This window comes from Arvicola amphibius, chromosome 15, assembly GCF_903992535.2.
Source record: "Arvicola amphibius chromosome 15, mArvAmp1.2, whole genome shotgun sequence".
In the NCBI taxonomy this organism is placed as follows: domain Eukaryota; kingdom Metazoa; phylum Chordata; class Mammalia; order Rodentia; family Cricetidae; genus Arvicola; species Arvicola amphibius.
The window spans coordinates 26996845-27016314 of record NC_052061.1 but is presented as its reverse complement, the minus strand read 5'-3'; the positions used below and the strand labels follow the sequence as shown (position 1 = coordinate 27016314).

The window sequence follows — 19470 nt, the reverse complement described above, 5'->3', positions numbered from 1 at the left end:
AGAGAGAGACAGAGAGAGAGAGAGAGAGAGAGAGAGAGAGAGAGAGAACTCTGCTCTGGGGAAAAGGGGGAAGTTATCACCAGACAGAGAGGAAACAGGAGGTGCAAGATGAAAGAAAGGTAAAACACCATGAGGCAAAATATAAATTAATATATAAGGATTAATTTATAAGAGTTAATGGTACAATCCTAAGCTAAGTCCTAGCTTTAGTAATTAATAGGAAGTCTCCACATCATTATTTGAGAGCTTACTGGCAGGAAAGAAAAAGACCCCTTACAAAATTCTACAGAGACATCCTGTGGACTCTTCTGTAAGAATGAAGCTAGGGTTTCATTGACCTTCTAGTCATAGTGCTGGTTTAAAAGAGGATAACCCACTCAGTGGGCACCTACAACTCCATGAGGAACTTTTAAGGTTCCGGTACTAGTTCACCAGTGATCTCTGTAAATAATGTAGGTTCCTCAGTACTGGATCTGAGGAGGAAGAAAAGCATGGCTGAGTCAGATAAAAGTAAAAAGCAAGGAACAAAACTGCCATGTGTAACGCCCTTTCTCAGGACCCCTTACTTCTGCATCAAGAACATGACTCCAATCCCATGTGTCTTGTAAAGCAATGTCCCAACTACATACTTTCCCATAAAAGGTTCTGAACTTCTTGCTCCACTTCTTCAAGGTTCTGAGTGATACCTGTTGATGCATGGATCATGCGACCAAACCCGTCTCTCTGAATGTGGCCAACAGTGGGGGCTGACTGAGAAGAAAAGGACAATGGCGCTGGGCTCTGATTCTTCTACATGGACGGGCTCTGTGGGAGCCTTCTCAGCTTGGTCGATCACCTTCCTGGACCTGGGGGGAGTTGGGAGGACCTTGGTCTTAACATAGAGTAGGGAACCCTGATGGCTCCTTGGCCTGGAGAGGGAGGGAGGGGAGGTATGGGTGGAAGGGAAGGGAAGGAAGGGGGAGGAGGAGGGGAGAGAAGGGGGAGGAGGAGGGGAGGAGATGGAAATTTTTAAATATAAAAAAATAAACCATGAAAAAAAATCCTTATTTTGAGGACTGCCTAGAATCCAACCAAGCACAGATCAGGAAGAGAAGCCCAACCATTCAGAACCCATCCTGAACTATGCTTAGGGAGAGGTAGGAGGGAAGCCAGCTAATCAGAAACCATCCTGAACTTTATACACAGAAAGTGTGAGAAGCTGGTTAAAGTAGCAGCAGTGGCAACTAGCACAACTTCCAATAATGAGAACCATTAAAGGCACATGAAACCCTGGGTACAGGATATTAATATGTAAAAGAATTCCAAGGTGATTTTGCCAGAAAGCTGCTTTTAGAGACATCTAATAAGCCTGTACAAATTCCCAGGAACCCAAATCTGAGTATCACATATTATCAGACTGCATTGAAACTCCCATCCCTGGCATCTGTTATAGAATCCAGGCATGTACACTAGGGATGTGAGGAACTCAAGGGATTTCTATATAATAATGTAAAGTCTGGAAGCATTTCCCAAAGCACAAAGAGGACTAATGACACCTAGATCAACTATGAGTTTGATTAAATTGAGATGTTTTGTATGCTTTGGTCTCTTCTGCCATTGCTTTACCCAAATATCTGAGGATGGCACCTTTTCTAGACAGGAGGTCTTTGTAGTTCACAGTTTGGGGAAGCGAAAATGTCAAGATCAGAGATTCCTCCTCAGATCCAGTACTGAGGAATCAACATTATTTACACAGAGATCACTGGTGAGATACCTTCTGAACCTCAAAAGTTCCTCATGGAGTTGTAGGCACCCACTGAGTGGGTTATCGTCTTTTAAACTAGCATTACTACTTAGAAGGTCAATGAAACCCAAGGTTCATTAACTTCTTCTGTGGGTCTTCTGGCAGTCCCACAGCATGCAATGACAACATAGTGGATACATAAGAAAGAGAGTGATAGAGAAAAGGGGGGTCAGGATTAGGTTCCTCTTTTATAACTATGTTCTTTTGGGAGCTACTCAATTCAATGCAAGACCAATATGAATCCTTTTGTTAGAGCAGTTATGACATGGACACCTCTTAACTGTGTGGCCACCTTTTACTACATGGCAGTAGAGACCAAGCTTCCAGTTCTTCAACCTGTTTGGATAAAGCATATCGAGACCATAACACTGTGTGTTTCATCCATATCTAAACAAATTTTTGTCATGTAGCCAAGGATTACTCAGTGTTTGTTTGTTTGATTTTGCTGCTATTAGTACAGGAAATTGAAGTTAAAACCTCATACATACAGATCAGTTCTTTTGCCACTAAGCTAAGTCCTACAGCAGTTCAGGATTACTCATTGTGAAGAAACTCCCTTGACTGGCTATTCCCTGAGAATGATGCTGTATATAAAACCCAGGAATCAGACAGAGCTGTGGGTTCTTGTGGCATTTAGAATACAAGCATCTTTATAGGTCATAATCTCAACTAAACAGTGCTCCTGTTAAGGGCTGAGTATACTCAAGTGCCCACATACTACTTTTTTTTTATTTTGTGTGTATGTGTGTATACCTGCATGTATGTATGTGTACCATGGGCATGCCTAGCATCTATGGATGCCATAAGTGGGTGCTGGACCCCCCTGGAACTAGAATTACAGGTGGTTGAAAGCCATTATACGGGTGGACCATGTTCTTCTATAAGATCACTAAGTGTTCTTTACCACTGAATCATCTCTCCATGAAACTAAAGAACAACAATAAAATAATCAACTTCAAAAAGGAGAACAGGCCGGGCAGTGGTGGCGCACGCCTTTAATCCCAGCACTCGGGAGGCAGAGGCAGGCAGATCTCTGTGAGTTCGAGACCAGCCTGGTCTACAAGAGCTAGTTCCAGGATAGGCTTCAAAGCTACAGAGAAACCCTGTCTCGAAAAACCAAAAAAAAAAAAAAAAAAAAAAAAAAAAGGAGAACAGTATGTGTACTGCCTTGTATTTAAGTCTCAATTTTCTCAGTTCTAACAAGAAGCTGATTACAGCATGGCCCCATCAGTTTAGGTGAGCCACAGACATGCAATGCAATCAGTAGGGGCCCTGGCACAAGTTAGTCCTCAAAAGATGTTGGATATGCCAATGATGATACTTATTGCCTCATCTAGTCACATGGGGAGCATATAAATCTACTGAGAGCAAAAGAATGTGATTAAACACGGCAAATCAAATCAGCTCATTTTGTCTGTCTGGGGGTATCCAAATCTTTAACTATCAGAGGCACTCACATACCCAATTGCTAACACACTGAATAACCTCCAGACTCTAGACTGACTGCTTCCTCCTTGTAAACTAGAGCTTAGCCTCAGTCCTAACTCCCCTTTCTCTGCCATAGCAAAGCCATTAGCACCACCAAGTGGCATCACAATATATCCCAAATACAAACACTTCTCCCACCTCTGCTGGGACTACCAGAGGCTTGATCTGGTCTGGATCGCTGTTCTGGGAAACAAAAAGCTTTCTGTCTCATTACTTAGAATGTTCTCTTCTTTCTCTGTCCCGTTCACTTTCCCCACCAGACACTTACTCCTGAGTGTATAAACACACATTGCCAGAATTAATAAGAAACATAATATAAGATTCCAAGTTGCATAGAACCTAAGCAACTATTTATTGTTATCTACAATTCAAGTTCAACCTGCTATCTTGGACTTTGTTTGGCGACCCTATGTTGATGGCTTGCCATTGCCACCCAGTGGCTTGCTATTGGCCACCTGGAACAAAACTGTTTCTTTCAGTGAAAGCCTAAATCACTTGCAACAGCCTAACCCTCCCTGTACTCCTCTCTTCCTATTAAAGCTACCCTTTAAGCAAGGCCATGTTTGACCTTAGGATATCAGCATTTGGTATTCACTACTCTGGAATATCTTTATTTAGATCGTTGCATTGCCTCTCTTCCGGCTTCATGGACATCCCTTTTCCAAATGGCTTCTTCAAGGAAATCTTCCCTCCTCTGCAAAAGCTCCACATTGTACCCATCCACTGTCTTTTTATCATGTGTGTATGTGCACATGCACACACACACAAACACACACACACACACACACACACACACACACACATGCTTACCTGTCATTCCTCAGATTTTGCTTATTTTTTTTTCCTTTGATGCAGGTTCTCTCACTAACCTGGAACATTCACCACACCCAAATTTTCAATATGTGGGTTTTAGAAACTTAACTCATTTCTTTAGCACTTTTATCACTCAAGCTAACTCCTCAGCCCTACCTATTTATTATTTGCTTGCTTTGTTTTAGTCAGGGTCTCATTGTCTATCTCTGGCTGGACTGAAACTCACTATGTAGACCAGGCTGACCTCAAATTCACAGAGATCTGCCTGCCTCTGCCACGTGAGTACTGAGATTAAAGTTATGCCCTATTATAACTAGTTGGCTTTCTCCCTTATTGTTTTTAATGACCTTCCTCACTGGTAGATAGAATTGATATATTATCTACTTCCCTCACTGAAAAGGAAATCCTATAAAGCCCAAACTCTGTGTTGAAGCCATCAATGAATTCCTATGAGCTGAGAACAATGGGTAGCATACAGCAGGTATAAGGGAAAAATCCCCTAAAGAAAGGATGGATGCTCATGGAAAAACTATGTTCCTTTCTTCTCAACAGAGTCATGACAGAAACTATGCCAGCACAACACACCCAACAGGTGTTGTTGACTTCACAGTTACATCTTGTGCTGGGCAAAGGTGTGCTGAGGAGAGAAGAGAAAACAAACAAAAAAAAAAAAAAAGAAAGAAAAACAATGTGACCTCTCTTGTGGATGACAGAGGAGGTGGGAGAGAGGAAGAGAATCTGTCATTTGTCAGGTAGGACCACTGCCAACATGAGTTCCCCCCACTAAAAAAGTAAAATTATTCTAATACTAATTTATTTTCCTTCTCTTAAAAGAATCCTTCTTCTCTTCATGGTAAACATTGTATGGCATACCTACTGAGAAATACCATATGCTTATTCTCACCCAAAATCCCTCACAACCAAGAGCATTAACTCTTCTCATCTTTCTGAGGAGGAAGTTGAAACTCACAAGAGTTAAGAAACTTACCTAACACAACATTGCTTTATACTAAGTCAGGACTGGAGTGAATCATCTACCTAGCATGTGTAAGGCCTAGGGTTCTATCCCTGAAACAGCAAACAAGCAAGCACGCATGCACACACACTCAAATACACAAACACACAAACACTGACACATAGCTCTAAATCCAGAGCCAGCCTAATAGGAAAAAATGTAGGTCTTAAGACCCAGTGTAGTGTATCTTAGTGCCCATCTGTCTCTTGGAGTTGCAATGAGAAGAAATAGGAGAGCACCTGTCTGTAGCAAACAGTGTTCAGCACTTGGGCAAAGTGTCCATCATTATTCTCACCTTAGCTCTGCAAAGACCAAAGGGCTTCCAATGTCCCCAAGCTGCCCTCTAAGTTCCTAGCAAGTCCCATCATCCTGGCCAGCACCTGTCCAATTTTTCTACTTCTGATATAAAGAGTAGACTGGCTGGGACCCATAGGTCTCATCAATGAGTTCCATCCAGTAAAAAAGTAAAATTATTCTAATACTAATTTTTTTCCTTCTTTTAAAAGAGCCCGTCTCTTCATGATAAACATTGTATGGCACATTAATTAACAATCAATTAATTAATCCATTAAACATCTACTGTCTCCCCTTTGTTGACTTCCCTAAAACTTCCTGTCTAAACATGAAAAGCTATATCAAACATAAAAAAAACCCACTAAATTAACACAAAGCCTAGTTTAGAGTTTTGAGCCAGTAAATTAAAAATTATGGCTTCCACAGTGGAGGGATAGTCTCTTTTCTAAACAAGCCCATATTTAGAACTGTATGTCATACTATGTGTTAGCAGATTCATTGACTTAATGTGTGTCCATTTCTCAGTGTGAGTGAGCACATATGACTGCATGTACATGTCCAGATAAGTTATTCGGGGCGCTGAAATGTAACTTTGGAACTTTCCAGAATTTGAAATGGCTAAGGTCTCAGCACTAGATTGGTGGCACATGTGCTGCAGGAGGCAGAACTTCAGATCACACACTAAGGGGTGCAGAGGCATTGAAGCAGCAGCATCAACTTCTTGATTGATTGCAAGCCTGCATCAAACTTCTCGATTTACAAATGCTATGGTGCCACTCTGCTGACACAGATATCCACACACAAAGTATATAGTTCCGATCTGGTGCTTGGTAATGGCTTCCTTACTAGTCTCCCAGCTTGCCTGATCCTGTGTGGTTCTGAGCTCTGTACACTGCTTCTTAGCTCAGAGCCTCCCCTGAACTCTGTACAGAATGTACTCGTGGATAATAATAAATCCATTTTTGCTCAAACTTGTTCATTTTCTTGTTGGAGTGAACTCTGATGGGCACAGTACTTTGGCTAATTACTGGCAGAACAGAGATCAAAACCCAAGTCTCTGTGCTTCGACTCCAGTGTGCTGACAGAGTCTCTTCCTCTGCTGTGTTCTTCAAAGAAGGATGAGTTGAAAGCCCCATGCTCTGTTTTGAGAACACACTCATGAATGAAAATGTTTGCCTTCAATACCCATCTACTAGTGTGCGTCTTTCTCTCTGGTTGAACTGCTGTTCAGAGACAAGATGCAATGAGTCCTTCTGAGAAAGAAGGACATTGTAGGTTCTCCCTGGAATAACGTGACAGACAGGAATGGGAATATCTGTCTGCTGTGGATTATTTCTGGAGAAGAGGCAGTTAAGACATTTGTTCCTTTAAAGATTAAACTCACTCCAGTAAATGGGGGTGGGGGCCTCATTTGCAGTGGATGCTCATGATCACCTGCATATGGGCAAACCCTCAATTAGAACTAAAATATCTAGAAGGACTAGCTGTTGACATCCCAGCCTGGGTCACTGATCAAATATTTATTGAACTGCAATTCATCTAAGTCAATAGCTTCCTTGCTGTTCATCAAACAACATAAATATCCTCTTGCCAAAGAAGATCTCTGCATCATCATTATGCAATCAATAAAATTTGCATGCCAATAATATTTCATGTAGCCCAGTCTGGCCACAAACTCACTATATAGCCAAAGATGAAACTGAAGTTCTGAATAACCTGCCTTAACTCCCTTAGTGATAGGATTACAAATATGCATGTACATGCATGCATATATTACAACATGTCCAGTATATGTAATGCTGTGGATCGAACTTATGTGTATGCTGAGCAAGCACATTACCAACTGAGCTACATCCTAAACCAAAGTATTTGTACTATAAGTGCCCTAACTTCATCCAAAATTACTCAAAAAGTTCTTCCTACAATTTTGCAGAAAAGAAATTACTTTTTCCCACAGCACTTTACTCATTCAATATTTTATACCCTTTTATAGTAATGCCTATCTGCTTGTTTCACAAAGGTCTGGGGCTCCAATCAAAAACCAATCTTCCTATTTATATGAACACCTATGGCAAATATTATCTGAGAACCCATAGCAAGACAAACATTCTTACTGACTAAAATATCTCATATTCTAGAATAAATGAAAGGAAGAAGCATTTATTAATGGTCAGAAGCCACACAACCATGATGACATGGCTTGCACAACTATCACATTCATAGATTTCCATAGTGGGCACTAGAGTCTGTACCAGTTACTTCTCTTGTTGCTTGAACAAATAACCAGACAGAAGCAATATAAAGAAAGATAACTTTAACTTTCCCTCATAGTTGGAGAATATAGTCCCTTGTGGCACATATAAGTCATGGTGGCTGGTACTGGAGGTCACAGGACATCTGCAGTCAGGAAGCAGAGAGAGAAATAGATGCTGATGTTCATTTCCCTTTCTTCTTTTTGTTAAATTGGGTAATCAGGATGGGTCTCCCCACCTCAACTGACAGGTATTCCCAGAAGCTCCTTTCCCAAGTGATCCCTAATCTTGTCAAGCTGACAGACAATATAAACTATCACAGTGGCCTCCACAGCAATCCTGTCGATCACTCTTCCAACTGCTATGATCTGGACGCTACTGTGAGATGTGGTTCAGAATCAGATGTGGTCAGCACTATTCCTGAAAGAGAAGCGAGGAAGAAAGAGACAAAGCAGGCCTCAGCTCACCCTATGCGGGACTGCCCTAAGTCATGGCACCCACTGAGAGTGCTTTCAAAACAAGTGGAAAGAAAGAAGCACAGACAAGTCAACACTCATCAAATGAACGTCAAAGAGTGAGACTAAGTGAGGAGAGAAGCTTTAGGAATTTGCAAATCTGCACATTTGCCTTTATTTCCCCTTTCATGTGAACATGATTCTAAAAAAAGGCAATTAAATAACTCTGAAGAGGCTCTTTTACAAGTAAAAAGAAAGATTTGAGGGGATGAGATAACACTGTTACATAGTTTATTGAAAAGACTTTTTTTGTCTTAGCTATATATGAATGACAGTGTATCATACAGTCACTGGCGTCAAAAATGAGGAGAAATAGGGATTGTTTTGAAAAAAACTTAAAATAAGACTTCAATCACTTTGACCACAAATATTTCTCTGTTGTTCAATTTTTAATTTATCCCTCTGTATTTATTTCCCAGGTCTATTTCCATCACAGCACATGGTCCCCTGAGGGATAGAAGATCATCATCACTAAGGGTTGTCTTAGGAAACTAGAAATTCCTGAAGCTTATGATACATGCACACTCTTAGGTTTATCCAAGACTGGATAATTGAAAAGCTGTGGGTAAAGATGCTATGATCATAGATGGGCCGGTGATCAGAGGCTGGGGAGTACTATTCTAGTATAAACCCCTAAACCATGCTCCATCCTGCCAGCAAGCTTTATAGGATATACATTGAGGTTCAACTAGTATAGCATGTGCTGGGACTACAAATAGTACCAGGCACTTCACGGATCAAACACATGAAGAAGAGGTATAGTGTGTTTGAAAAAAAAATGTAAAACGGAACATGAGGACCACATTGGACACTACCAACCCTCAGCCTAGAGCAAGGGTTATGAAACAAAGACGAGATTCTGGGAACCTCTGACACCATTAAACTAGCACACCACCTACATGGTCAACCTCCTGATAAACAGGAGATAAATACTCCTATAGTTCAGGGCTTTTGGATAATCATTGTTATATGCTAATGTATCTTGCCATAGAGAGATTACTATATCTCCAACTCTTTCCACATAAAGAATCAAGTTTTTCTTCCATTTCACCAAACAGATTTTACACCAATTTAGCTTTCTGCCTTCCACTTATGCTGTTCTCCATAATGCTACTGCATACCCACTGAACCATTTAACCATACAGCAACATGAGTGTACCATTCCCTCACAGTACCTGCCCTCCATCTACTCCCTCATGATACCAGGTATGACTCATACATCAAGAGCATCGGTATACCCAGAACTCGCCAGAAAAAGAGATCTCTTAGTAATCATTCTGCATTTTGATAGCCAAGTCTATATCAATGTGCTTCCTAACTTAGGAAACATTGATGATCATTCAAGTCTTCCTCCCAGACTCCATATGCTTAGCTCTAGACTAAGGCAGAAATGCATTCTCAAGCTATAACCTTCTGTCCTTCCATGCATCTTACTACTTGTCAGCTTCCCCTACTACCTTATGGGAGATCTATACCAGCTTATAATTTTAAAGTATCTGCCTTGAACAAAGTAATTACCTTCACAGCTCCCTGATTTTGTTTTCATTATCCTTTCTGCCCTGAGAATCCTTACTGTCCTCAGTTCACCTGCAGATCTTCAAATACTACTTCCTAGAAAACATGTTAGATCAACTCTCTCTACCTCCTCTTCCAATAGACTCCATTTTAAAAAAAAAAATGTTTTTCTTTATATTTTGTGTGTGTGCACATGTGCATGTGCGTGCACTTTTTTTGATTTTGGTGGGTTTGAAAGGAGAGAAAGACTGGGAAATGGGATCTATAGGGACAGAAATCTGGGGGGCACTAGGGATGGAGAAATAAAATGACCAAATATATAATAAAAATTTAAATAAACTTACAAAAGAAAATATAAATAAACTGATATACATATAAAAAGGATTATTTTATAAAATGAAAGAAATATAGGCTAAGAAAGTAGTCTAATTGATAACATGCTTGTCTAGCATGCACGAGGCCCTGGGTTTGATCCCCGATACTGCATAAACCAGGCTTACTGGTGCAAGTCTGTAATCCTAGAACTCTAGAGATGGAGGCAGCAGGTAAATAGAGGACAGGCAATTTCAAGGTAAGCCTGAACTACATAAGACCTTGTCTCAGAAAACAAAGAAGAGAGATAGAGAGCAAGAAGAAACATTGTAGTCAGTGGAAAATGAGGACCTTCATACCCACTCACTAAGTACTGGATGTTAATTCTCTACACCACAGCCTAGCACAAGAGCAGACAATTCGGTGTGCACTCGGCATGAATGGAATGCATCTGACATGCACTTTCTGGTCTCACCTTCCTGCCTCTATTCCACTCTGAGTTTGGAAAACCCCTACACCTCTTCTTTCCTAAAGCCCAGCAAAAAGCCAGATTCCAGCCACCAACAGGGACATTATTTAGATGAATGAACATTTTTTGCAGTCATAGTTTGCAGAACCTTGCCAAAAAATAGCAAAGAAAAGCAATATAAATGTTAATAGGAACTTGTCTACTCACTTTTACTTAGCCTAATATACTGAAGCTCAACAAAGAAGGAATTAGACAGCTGAAGGGTCAGGAAAATGGGGACCCAAAAATGCAGAAGCTCAGAGGACTGGGGAGATTCAGGAGGATATCCGATTTTGAGATTAACAAGCTTCCATGGAAAACAGAACACGGAACTTCTTGGGGCTTTTCCATGAAGGAAGGCAGTGCTCTTGCTCTGGGACCTATGCTCCTGGGGAGGCATGAAATAGTGCCTGCCATGTTTGGTTATGATGTGTGGCAGAGATAAGAAGTAGTTTCCATGAGCCTCTGTCCAAACAGGCAGATAAATAAACCAGTAGTGACAAGACAGTATGTGGTACATGTTTCTAAGGGGCAGGGTCCAGATGTTACATGAACAAGGAGGAAAAGAGCATCACTGCCTGGTAGTATTAGAACACACTCTTCATCTCAGAACTTGGGAGATAGAGACCAGTGAATTTCTAAATTCAGGCCCAGACAATTCTACAGAGTGAGTTCCAGGACAAGGTCTACAAAAAAAAAAAAAAAAAAACTGTCTCTAAATAAATGAATAAATAATTTTTAAGTATTTTTTTATAGTATCACTAGGTTAATGATGCAGGATAGCGCTAGATCAGGGAAACAGAACCTCACAGAGAGGATGCTAAACTGAAGACAAGCAGTAAGAATGATGGGCATAAAGACTGATGTACACATTATCTTTTGCTAGTAATAGCCCTTCCAGCAAAGGAGATCTGAACAATAATTCCTACAATGTGAATGCTGCATTCCATGGTAAAGGGAGCTGTCAAAGTATGATGAGTGCCCAAGATGGGGATATTATCCCTAAATAGACTTCATGTCACCCCAAACGTCCATGTAAGAGAAGTGTATGGGGGAGGTTCAAGTGAGAGTACACAGCACTGTGGCAGAAGATATGAGATTGGAGAGATGTGCTTTGTAGAAAGAAGAAAAGAAGAAAGGATCACAAAGCAAGTAATGTAGGTTATAGAAGCTGAAAGCAGTAAGGATAAGGACTATCCCTACATCCTGGACCTGACACACTGCCTGTAAGAATGATTTTTAAACTTCAAACCTCCAAAATGATCATCAAACGTGGATTATTTTCAGCAAGGAGGCATTTGGTAATGTGTGACAGCTTCAAAGGGGTATATCTTCAGAAATACTGAGAGATAATGAAAATGACCAAGCAAACCAAATCCATGATGGAAGGGTTTGTGCATTGGGCTACATTCATGGATCCTGACCAGGGGCAGGAAGGGCATCAGCTGAGGGACACCATAACAACATTGCCCATGGAAAGTACTACATCTATTCATTTGAACTTCTTAAATCTTAGGAAGTACAATGTGTCTAATTCTCCATTTTACTGACTTTCCTTTCTTTTATTGTAGACTATAATAAATTTTACAGAAAATATAATAAATTTTACAAAAAGAGGAAAAAACTGGTAGTCCTAGTCTACATTCACAAAAGGTTTTCCAGCACTTCTTACTTTCCCTGTATGCCCTGTCCCATGCACACACCTCTGCAGTCTACTACTACCTGCTACTCCTTAGGATTTATGTTGCCTGCAGCTAAAAGAATCACTAAGGAAGCACAGAGCAACTCTGGATGTGATCAAGCTGCATCTGCTCTGGCACTGTCTCTAGACCCTGAGGTCACAGGCTAGACACAAAGAGGTTCCAAGCCAGTGCCTTTCTGTCACCAAGAGAGAGGGCTTGAAGGCAGCGGGTTTCCTGACCAAAGGGAGATCCGAGTTGAGCTCCGATCCAATGTCTTGACACTGGGCAGTCACTTAATCTCAAACAAAAGATGGATCACTGCTTTTAGAGTTTCGCAACAACAGTATCTGACACAACTGAAAAGCAAGGATGCTTTCTGAGCATCCGACTTTCCAACCACAAAGGACTGTGTGTTGGTAAAACATTAAGCACAGCTAACTGTACTGCAAGGCTCAGTGCTCTGTCTGAGCTATTTAAAGAGTGTTGTATTTGACCATGCCCACGGGCCTATTCTAACTGTCGTCCATTTCCCATTTTAGAAGATATAATGGTGGCAAGACTTATTTTTGAAGATAAGGCCTACAAGGCTAAAAGGAGCCAACCTGGAGTCTGCCTGGAGCTGTCAAAGGTCTTATCTGTGCCTAGCTATCAAGTGGTATTTCCTGAGTGCCTAGCAACAGGCACTGTCAGAGGTCCTGATTGTGCCTAGCCAATGAGATATGAGCATGAGTTATCAACTGTCAATGGATCAAACCACCTGGATGCTGGGAGGATATTATATAAGCCCCCTGCTGTTAAATAACCGAGTCTGCTGTAAGCCTTCTACCTGACTCCTAGCATCTGTGTTCATTGATGATGTGCCTTTTTACCCCCTCCCGCGAGGAAGACATTAAGACCCAGCAACAGATAAACACCTCCAATTCAGTAGGTAAAGAGTTATGCAGCCGGGCGGTGGTGGCGCACGCCTTTAATCCCAGCACTCGGGAGGCAGAGGCAGGCGGATCTCTGTGAGTTCGAGACCAGCCTGGTCTACAAGAGCTAGCTCCAGGACAGGCTCCAAAACTACAGAGAAACCCTGTCTTGAAAAACCTAAAAAAAAAAAAAAAAAAAAAAAAAAAAAAAAAAAAGAGTTATGCAGTTCGTGAAGACTGTGATGAACAAGCAGGTGACAAAATACCACTAGTAAATTATAACCTGGTAGCCACCTGCTATAGCCCTACTTTATATCTCCAATGAATGCCCTGCTATCTGTCTTTTGATATCTTTCTTCACTATCCTACAACATCCTCTGAGCCTTATGTGACTTAGTCCCCAAAGAATACAATGACTTACCAGAATAACATATTTTTCTGCTCAATTATTCAGAATTTCCTATCATTCTATTATGATTAGAGTGGCTTTCAATCATTGCAAACAGTCACAGGCCAGGTTCTAGACCTTATACTTCATTATACACCCTATCATTGCCATCCATGACAAAGAGACAACAATCACCAAAGCACCACAGCTGGATAAGCAGAGTGTCTGTCCAATGATTTAGGCTTGACAAATGCAGGATTCTGTGAGATATATTTTATATTCCTTTATTTTAACTCTAAAAATCTATATGCACACATCAATAGGCTCAGTTTATAGATGAAATAACTGGAGCTCAGAAAAGGAGCATGTTCCAAGAGTCCCATAGATTATAACTGAAAACTGCTTCCATCAATAAATAGATTGGAACACAGGGCCCCCTCACAGTTAACACCACCTTGTGCGCAACAGTAAGAAAGCAGCTTTCCAAAGATCAGCATTCTGCTAGGCTCTGTCTTTCCAGAGAGGTGATGGCTGTGTGTAGTTTGATCGGGACTGTGTTTATTTAATCCCATCATACTGGCTGCATACAAATGCCTGCATGGTTCATAAGGCTCAGACTCTCACCTAGGACAGACCACAAGAATACTGACTTCATGGCTAAATGGAGCCTTCTCACCAACCTGAGGAGGGAGCTCCCTAGAAGGGAACCACCTGAGATGTGGGGTAGGCAGCCTCAAGGATTATGACTGGGAAAAGTGAATCTTTGCAAGGGAAGCACCGTAGGCAAGAAAAGGAGGCCACAGGTTCAAGTGTCCTATCTTCCTCACTACTGTGTGACTCAGAGCAAGTTAGCCTTGGCCTTATGTAAACTAAGAACATTCCTAAGTAAGTGACTTCACATCTTTGCAAAATTCCTTTGCTAGCATTATGTGGACTCTAGCAAACACAACCTATGACTTTGGGAGAATGATCTAGCTCTTCAGGGGTGGGGATGTACAGGGATCTAAACGATCTACAGAAAGGTTATATTTCTCAAAACACATGAGCAAGACCCTAAAAGTGTACCTTTTTCTACTCAAGAGCAGTCACCAGCACTGATTCTTCCTGATCCTGACACACATTCTGGACTCACTGCAAAATGAAAGCAACCCAAAACACCATGAGTAGCCCCCACCATCCAGTATAAAGTCTATCATCTACAGTTGATCCAGTAGAGGTACGAAAGAGCAATGATGGCTGAATGATGCTATGGCCGGCAAAGAAAAAGGGGGAGAAGAGGCAAAAGCACCTGGGCATCCATCCTACACTGCCTCTCAGGGATGTCTCTCAGGACCACACTTGTCCTGTGGCCCCGATTATCATGCTGTGTCATTCAATGGGAAAACCCAAAGAATACTGAGGTGGGTAAGAGAAGCACTCAGGTGCCATATAATCAAATTTGTAAAAATCAATCTTGCCATGTACGGTCTTTGGGACTGAGAATGGCTCCAAGTGTTAACAGCTAGAAAGCCCAAAACTACATCTGCAGGACACAGCCAAGACTTTCCAGACACAGGAATTCAGGCACATATGTTTCCTCCTGCTTCCTGCCTCAAGTTGCACTGCTTCCTAGCCAATTTCACACCCAGCTCCCAGCTCTTTGAAATCATAAGAATCTTTTAAAATATCAAGATAGTTTAGAAAAGTGTCAATTTGGAAGTATCCTGATTGGCAGTCTCAACCTGAAGGAATACAGACAGGTTTGGGGGAAGGAAAAGAACATGATTATGTTGCTCTATTTAGCTTCCAGATGGAGCTACCTCCCACAGGCAACCTACATACCCAAGAACTGATGTCACTACTGGGATTTTAGTAGTACTGTGTGGGTGTGGGGGTGAGTATCCCCATAGAGATCGACAACAATGAACACAGCTGAGAAAGTTGGGGAGACAGAAACTAGGGAATCACAGTACATTTAGCTCAGGAAATATCTCAAGAAGAGTCACCAGGTATGGGCCCTTCAAGTGTTTTTTTGTGCCACTTTGATAGAACCAGGCTTATAGTGATACAGTGATACTTGAGCAAGCTGCTGAAGTCTGAAGTATAGGGAATGATGCAGCTCCAAAGAGCACCTAATAAGACCTTTAGGAAAAATTCCCCTCACCATCTTATGCAATGAGGGAATAAAACACAATCCCATGTTTTCCACTGTGATGATCTTGTCACCAAGATAGAACAGAACCTACTGACAGTGAAGAAAGAACAAGGAAGTCAGTAGATTAGGGAGAGCAGGAAGAAAAACTGGAAAGAAAAGAAAGGGAAAACAAGAGACAGAGATGAGAGTGAGAGAAAGGATAAGAACAAGGCAAAGTAATTATGATGGCGTATCAGGCATGATGGCTTTTGGAGAAAAAGTGACATACAAAGTGTCTAAGGTAGTGACTCCAAAATATCCCAGTCTGGGCTGGCTGGAGAGAGAGCTCAGGTTTAAAGTACTGGGTATACAAACCACTTTTAAGGCCAAGATCCATGTCCAGAAGCAGATTGCGCGTGTGCACGCGCGCACGCGCACACGCACACGCAGACACACACACACACACACACACACACACACACCACATATACAGAAATACATGCACACGTGAGCACATTAAGAAAAAAAAATCCACAAACGAAAACCTCATTTATGGATGTTCTTTCTTTCACAGTGCTTTGTTGGGGCTTCTTTATTCCTTATAGATTCTTTGCATTATATTATAGTTTCTGATTTTATGTTGTTATGGGATATCTGTATATGCAAGTATGTGTGTCTCTATCAATATGTATTTATTTGGCTCTTTTCCTTCTCTTTCTCTGTTTTGTACTATTCTGGTTTATTTTGTTTTATTTTATTTTATTGTTACTAATTTTTTAGATGCCTGTATCCTAATGAAAGAAAAGTGTAGATTTGGGTTGGAGGGGAACTGAGGAGGATCTGGGAGAAGTTTCGGCAGGAGGGAGTACTATCAATATACATTCTATAAAAGAAATCTATTTTCACTTTTTAAAAAGCACTTGCTGCTCTGGCAGAGAACTAGAGTTCAGTTCCCAGCACTTACATGGCAACTCACAACCTGCAACTCCAGGTCTGGGAGATTCAACACTCACTTCTTGTCTCCCCAGGCTCTGTACACCATGATGCTCATATATTCATGCAGGCAAAATACTCATATACATAACAGTAAGTGAATCTTCAAAAAAAAAAAAAAACCCTAAGTCTAAGGAATATAAGGTACGAGGTACGATGAAGGTTAATTATGACAGTCAACTTGATGGGATTTAGAATCACTGTGGAAATAAAACGCTACACATGTCCAAGAATTTATCTAGCATTATATTATCAGAGTTGGAAGACCAGCACTAATTATGGACAGCACCATTTTCTGGGCTGGGGTCATGGACTTAATAAAAAGGAGAAACTGAGCTGAGTACTAGCATTCATTTGTGCTTCTTGATTGTGGATGCAAAATGACCAGTTGCCATAATTTCTTGCCTCCTTGACTTTGCCACCAAAACATACTGAACCCTCCAACTGGGAGCCAAAAATAAATGCTTTCTTCCTGAAGACACCTCTTAATAACAGCAGCAATAACAAAAGTAACTAATGCAGACAGAACAGCATTGACTCATAGTTCCAGAGACTGGGAGTCCCAGATAAGGTTTTCAAGGAGCTAGTATACTTTGAGGTCACTGCCCAAGGTTTGTAGGTGGCTGCTTTCTCCCTCTGGTTTCACACTGCCTTCCTTCTGAACCTGTGAGTATCCTGATCTTTTCTTCTTACATGTATAGTCATGTTCGATCAAAGCCCACCTTTTAGATCCCATCCCTAGATTAATTGCTGACTATTCTTTAAAGGTTCAACAATCACTAATAAAATTTGTACCACATTATTCTCCATTCCTGTATAATTTTTTTAATCTTCTTGAATTGCTTGTAAACACTTGGCTCTCATGAGCTGTTGTCTTTGGAGCCTTTGGAAAATGCCCAATAGTGCTTTATTTATACAGCTTTTCAAATAACTGGTTTGTTGAATGGAAATTTTATTTTGCAAGTGGAGATGTAGATATAAGGTGTAGTGGATTTCCCCTCACCTTCCAAAGGTTTGACAGTAGAAGAGCATACATAACAACTGTCTTGCGTTCTTTATAAATAAGGGGAAGGTTTAATAGACTTCAGGGATTTTGCCTTATTCTGTATTGGGCAGAAAGCCAAACTCACAAGCAGCTTCTTATTGCATTATATCTGTTGGTGATACTTTTCTGATATAGTCTGGATAGGAAGAAGATAGATGGATAGAAGGTCCTAGCTCAGGACTGATGCTGTCCTCAGCCATGGAGCATAAGTGGTCTTGTCACCTCTTACAGCAACTTAAAGCTGGGAAAGATGTTTAGAGGTTACTAAGGTTAATTGATTCATCTTTTAACTTACCCACATATCAACTATGTATTCATCCAACTTTTTAACCTTTCTACTAACCTATCCATTCGCCCATCCCTTCATCTACCTCTTTACTCATTCCCCTGCCTTTCTATTTATCCACTCACTTATTTGGGCATTCAGCAATAATTTACCAGGAAATAATGTTTGTATACTGAGCACCCCAAGAAGCATTGAAGAAGTTTGAAATATAATGTGGAGAACAGTCATCGATCAAATGATGTTTCACTGAAGGTGGTGAGTTCATGGTTGAATGCCTGATAAAATACAAGGATGGAATGGCTTTTTTAAAAATTAAATTTTTTTTTATTTTATGTGTGTGTTATTTCCTGCTTGTAGGTTTGTGCACCATGTGCATTCAGTAATCATAGAGGTCAGAAGAGGGTATCAAATCCCTTTGTACTAGAGGTCCTCTTAAAGAGCAGTCAGTGGTGTTCTTAACAGCTGAGCTATCTCTCCAGTCCCAAGGACAATAGCATTTAATACCTTTCTAAAATTCAGTGACTCTAAAGAACAGAGTTAAAAAAGTAAAGCATATAATAATTATAGAGAGAGCTTTAAATAGCAGTGGCATCTGGACAGAGCACAATCAAGTCCAGTATTAAGTTGTTTCTGTCTTTAAAGAGAGTTGTTGATACATGAGAGTGACCTTGGCATAACACATACACATGCACACACACTCAGATCTAGACTCAAGTTACTTACCTACATTCACCTTGCATGTGAGTCTGAGCTTCACTTTGTTTAGTTCTGGAACCCTCTGGTCACTTACCTGAACTCCCTGGGTTTGGCTCCCTTGTCCACAGAACAGGCCCTGAGACTACCTACTTTACAGGCCCAGGGTGGCTGCACGCAATGGTAGGATGTTTTTACAAGTATCTGGGGTTCTGGACTTATATTCAGCTCTTCTACAAGGCAGCGTTTTGACTTTTGAGAAGCTGCTCACTTTCTGTCCTATTCTCCCAAGTTAGATGAAGACACAGTGATGTAAGAGCTGGGTCCTCTTCTGTTGGCTTCATTTGGGCTGTAGCTCATGATCTTTATGCTTCTCCAAAAGCACTTTACTAACTGAGTCAACTCACCAGCTCGAAATAGGAGTTTTGAATAGAAGCTCCAGGTGTCTGAAAATAAAACTTTGGGCTAACATCTGTTTGAAATTGCATGGTGAACATTTTATACTTAAGGAAAGTGAAGCCCAGGGAGTGGAGTGGCCTCATCACCAAACCAGAAGAAACTACTTCAAGATTCAATGTTAGGAAATTGCATCTGGAGAGATTTGATTATATGACCTGGTAGCCTCTTGATGATGCCCTTGAATTGGTCAAAAAGTCAGCTTCAGCTGAAACAATGGTCCTTCCCTAAGAACCACAGGCAAGTGGAAACAGACCCATTACAGAAGCAATGCCCTGCAAGAGAAGTACCCAAGAGAACAGACAGTATTCACTAGTGTGGAAGTCCCACTGGCAGTAAGGAAGGGCAGAATGACAGTCTGCTACTAAGCAACTAGAGGAGTGACATGGTGCATCATCAGGAAATGCT

The 19470-nt window shown here is 41.0% G+C and overlaps 1 protein-coding gene and 1 non-coding gene across 6 annotated transcripts in view; both read right to left on the bottom strand.

Moving 5' to 3' along the window:
- Large1 (LARGE xylosyl- and glucuronyltransferase 1) overlaps window positions 1-19470 on the bottom strand; it is a 533170-nt gene that overhangs the window by 332402 nt on the left and 181298 nt on the right. The gene's annotated exons all lie outside the window — the stretch shown is intronic.
- LOC119802371 lies at window positions 12235-12369 on the bottom strand. Its single transcript, XR_005283388.1, has one exon. It is a non-coding gene; the product is annotated as a small nucleolar RNA SNORA76 (small nucleolar RNA).